This window comes from Furipterus horrens, unplaced genomic scaffold (assembly GCF_987537825.1).
Source record: "Furipterus horrens unplaced genomic scaffold, mFurHor1.1.pri manual_scaffold_1, whole genome shotgun sequence".
Lineage (NCBI taxonomy): Eukaryota > Metazoa > Chordata > Mammalia > Chiroptera > Furipteridae > Furipterus > Furipterus horrens.
Genome location: NW_028327171.1, coordinates 3,756,125 through 3,760,688, shown reverse-complemented (window position 1 = coordinate 3,760,688; position 4,564 = coordinate 3,756,125). Strand labels below are relative to the sequence as shown.

Genomic DNA, 4,564 nt, shown 5'->3' with positions numbered 1-4,564 from the left:
TAGCAAAAGCCAACTCTCCATCTTGTGTATCAAGGTCACAGGAACCTGCCTTTTTTATTCCTTAAGGCGAAACCAGGGATGTAAGAAGGGATTTGGGGTGGGAAGAAGGGATTCGCTCACTTAGGAACACACCAACCAGAAATGGCGCTGTGGCGCCCTGGCTGATGTGGCTCAGGTGGTTGGAACATCGTCCCATAACCAAAAGGTTGCAGGTTCGATCCCCGGTCAGGGCACATGCCTAGGTAGTGGGTTCGATCCCTGGTCTGGGCGTGTATGGGAGGCAACCAGTCAGTGTTTCTCTCACATCAGTGTTTCTCTGTCTCCCTTACGCTCTCGCTTCCTTTCTCTCTAAAACTGCAATGAAAATATGTCCTCCAATGAAGATAAATAAAGAAATAAATATGGTGCAGTGGGGTAGGAATTAAAATTGTGCTTGTGGTACTTGCTGCGTGGGGCTGAGCTTTCAGTATAAATGTAGAGCGACTTTGACTCAAAAATACCATGTTTTGTAGGCAAGGAGTGCCCCCAGCTGTGGAAGGCACGCGTAGTGTTATAATTTATTATACACGGGGTGCCACCAAGTCCAACAGGAACCCCTGTCCTTAGGGACTTAGCAAGGCCCGGCAGAAAGGATGGGGCGCTGCATGAAGCCACAGATGCCCCATCAGAACCAGCTCGTGGAAGTGGGGCCCCCAGGTGGTCACCCTGCAGCTGGTCGGGATGCAGCTGGGCCAGGGCGTTCCAGGCTGGACGACGTGGCTGGAAAGCCTCCAGAGGCCTTGAGGTGATCGCTGCGTGGTGGGGCTGGGGAGATGGGAGCTGGCCCCGTGGGGTGGTTGCGAAGGGGCCCCCGCAGGTGCCAGACGTGCCCAGTGGGTCTGCCGGGCGGGGACGGCTGATGGGCGCTATGAGGCAATCAGGGAGGTCGTGGGGCAGGGACTGGAAAGGCGGGGCAGATTTGCTTTCTCTTGGGGGAGGAAAAGAAGAGAAAACCCACGGGCCTTAGACTTTCTGTGTTGGCTAAAGGAAGTGATAAAATGGTCTCAGGGGAGAGACCTTGGAGACGCACCAGCTCAAAGTAGGGTGATGGTGAGGAGCCATTAGTATTTCAAGGCGGGTGACCCCCTGGGCGATATAGTTGGGTTTGCTCAGGATGGGGGACAGGAAGATATGGGTCTGGGGACAAGTGACATAAATCCAGCCATTTTTGTGAAAGAGGGGGAAGAAGAAAGAAAGGTCCCCCAAATAATTTTAAAAAAAGGGGGTCCCCAAAATGAGAGAAATGGCCACGATGCAGTGTTAGGTCAGCCATGCACCCTGGATTTGAACATGGGTTTGGTCATTTCTGTCCGTGCTCCCTGGGCAAGTACTAGCCTCGGCGTCCTGCTCTTTCATTTAAAACGGGGCCTCAAGCACGTTCTCTGCAGGGTGACCGAGCAGGGGGTGTGGAGGGGCAGCAGGGAAGACACGCCGGGGTGGGGGACCAGAGCGCTCTCCGACTGCGGTCACGGGGCTGGGGGTGGGGACCCAGGGCGCAGGTGAGCACCCAGCTTACTGCCCTCCCACCTCTGTTCCGGCACTGACTTTGGGCAAAAGGCAACAAGGATGCATGACGCTTGTTCTGAATCCCCCCGCGTCCGTGTGCGAAGGGCCTTCCTCCCGTCTTCCCACGCGAGGTGCAGCTATTAATTACACTAAGTGACAAAGACTCTCCTTGTTGCTTGATGAACACAAGGATGAATCTTTGTTACTGACTGCAAATAATAGAGTCTGACGGGGACCAGGGGTCAGGCGTGGAAACGGTGCTCCGAGCCATGCGGGGGGCTGATGGCACCTTCTCCGCCGTCCCCCCAGAGGCTGCAATGGAGGCGGAGCGGGCGTGGCACGGTCAGGGTCCTCCTGTGACAACGCAGCCTCCGTCCTTGTTCGCTTCTTTAGTCCTGGCACTAGGGCAGCCTGTCTCTTTGCATTAGCTCAGTTCTGCAGAGAAACGGTAATTGAGGGGGGAAATGCTTGGAAAATCCAGGCACGAATCCATCGTTCACGGCACAACTGAATGATTGCTTTCTTATTGTGCTACAAGGGGCTGGAAAAGTCGTTCCTGTTGGTACGTGTTTTCCTTTTTGCTTTGTGTTTTCATTCTGCTTAAAACGCACATAGGTGCCAGCAATGAAAACATTTTCAAAGGGCAAGTTTCAAGGACTCCCCCAAATAGGACCTGTTGCCAGATATACATTTCCCCAGTATGTAAATGGCTGGAAAGGAGCCCAATGAAAAGCACATGATATTCAAATTTTCCTGAGATAAACAAAAGCTGTAAGATTTGACTCTTCACCCCAAAGCTCTTTCAACCAGTGGTTTTCATGTAAATTTTATCCTAAATCCTCAGACATGATTCTGTGCCTATTTTATGTCTATCTAGTCATCAGAACTGAAAAAAAGCGACTAAGAATAATTTTCTTCTCCAAATGGGAAAATGTCATTTTCTTATATCAGTCTGGGACTTGACATGAAGCTTTCGAATAACCATCGAGACTGAAAAAAAGGGGTGAGACACCCAAATATCTGAGCCACGGCCAACTGCTTCTGAGACCCAGAGATGAATCCATGGGTAGGACAGGAAGTGCAAATTTATCAAGGCAAACACCTTTCATTTCTTGCCTTCTACTGTCTGCCATCAGAAATCACCTCAAATTCTTTCGGGAAGAAAGGAAGTCAGGGCGTAATTAAACTCAAAGAAGTCAGCAGTGACAGGGATTTGCTTGGAATTGTGTGGTGTCACCCAATGTGAACGAAAGCCATTGAGGTGATTTAGAGGAATTATCATTCATCCTGAAAAATCCCACTGGTGAGCTAGTCTCTCAAATGCCTTGTTTTATTTTATTAAAACATTTTTTTTTGATTAGGAATGCATCAACACTAATTATTATTATATATCCTCTTGTCAAAGATTCACCAACCTGCGTGGCGTGTTCCTCCTGGAAAGGCTCTCGTGGGGCTGGGTCCTCGTTCCCCATGGCTCTTCTCTGCTTCAGCGGGGCAGTGCCAGGCCCTGAAATACGACGGAAGGTCTAGACCTTTACCCTGGGAATTATCTCGCTTTCCCAGCTCTGGTTAAAGTTTGCCTTCCATATCTTCATATTTCCATGATGGAGCGTGGAAAAAGAAACTTAGAAAAGGTTTCACCTTTGCTGTTAAAAAGTTATGACCTTTGCTCACATTTGCCAGAGAAAGTGCCTTATAGCACCAATTAACATGAATTATTAACTCCCAGATTAATAATTGATTAGCAAACCGAACGGCCCCGGGCCCTGCCAGCTCATGCTATTGAAAGAAAAACGGAGGAGACCACGTAGCTCTAATTAGAACAGCTTGTTGCTGAGGCGTGGAGCAAGTAATGGCAGCTAGACTTTCTAAAGGATTTAAAAAAATTCCCCTCTCATGCCACTCTGGCTGCAAAGTCACAAAATTTATCAAATAATTGACTAATAACTTGTGGAGATGTTTTTAAAATAATTTTTTATTGAACAAAGTCTCATGTACCTTGTCCTTCATCAACTACTCAGAGCACACGGGCACATCACTGCCTTTGATCCTCCCAGAAGCCGTCCCAGTTAGAGGCCATCACTGCCACCCCGCTGTGCCCAAGGTGGGGCTGACAGGCGCATGAGGCGAGGGGAGCTGGGCGTATTCCTGTCCCAGGGCTGCTGTGACGGAGGACCACCGGGTGGCTTAAACAGCAGAAATGGATCGTCCCACGGCCCGGAGGCCAGAAGTCCGAGGCCAGGTTGTGGGTGGGGTTGGCTCCTTCTGAGGGCGGCGCGGGAGGGTTTGTTCCAGGCCTCTCTCTGAGCTTCTGATGGCTTTCTGGCAATCTTGGCGGTTCTTGGATTTGTAGAAGTATCACCCCAATCTCTGCCTTCGTTTTCACTTGGAATTTTCTCAGTCTGTTATGCGTCCAAATTTCCCCTTTGTAAAAGCACGCCAGGCCTATTGCATTCATGGCCGCCCTGCTGACCTCATGGTCATTGATTGCCTAAGTAAAGACCCAGTCTCCGAATCACGTACCATTCCGAGGGGCTGGGGAGGGGAGGATTCCAGCTCCGCATTTCGGGAGGCGGGGGAGTGGACGCCATGGAGCAGGTGACACTGGTCGAGCAGAATGCCACCCCAGGAAGTCGGCCCGGGTCTGTGTGTGCTCCTGGGCCCTCTGCTCGGATGTGTCTCCTTTGTTGGTTTTTTTTTTTTTAATCCAAAGAGCTCATTAAGGCAAGTTAAAATTAGAGCATCTTATTGATTCGTGTCCAAGAATTGTCCTCCGTACAGGTGCTCTTGGTGACAGTGTCTTCCCGAGCTCAGGCAGAGATCTGGTTAATTTAGGGGATCAGACTGGCTGACAGCTCCAGGCGCTCTAATCCCCGTCAGGCTCCCAGCCACTGCGTGTGGAAACCCCAGAGCGCCTTCAGCTCCTTCTCTTGGACTCTGCGGCGCATATTTTCTTAAACACACAATTTACAGGCGTTTTAGGAGGGCGAGGCCTAATTACTTCCTTTTTTCCTTCCAA

The 4,564-nt window shown here is 50.4% G+C and overlaps 1 long non-coding RNA gene across 1 annotated transcript; it reads right to left on the bottom strand.

Moving 5' to 3' along the window:
* Positions 1-1,721: 1,721 nt before the first annotated feature.
* LOC150020528 (uncharacterized) lies at positions 1,722-3,196 on the bottom strand. Its single transcript, XR_016513377.1, has 2 exons — positions 2,961-3,196; positions 1,722-1,980 (listed from the first exon to the last, which is right to left on the bottom strand). It is a non-coding gene; the product is annotated as an uncharacterized LOC150020528 (long non-coding RNA).
* Between the last annotated feature and the right edge of the window lie 1,368 nt (positions 3,197-4,564).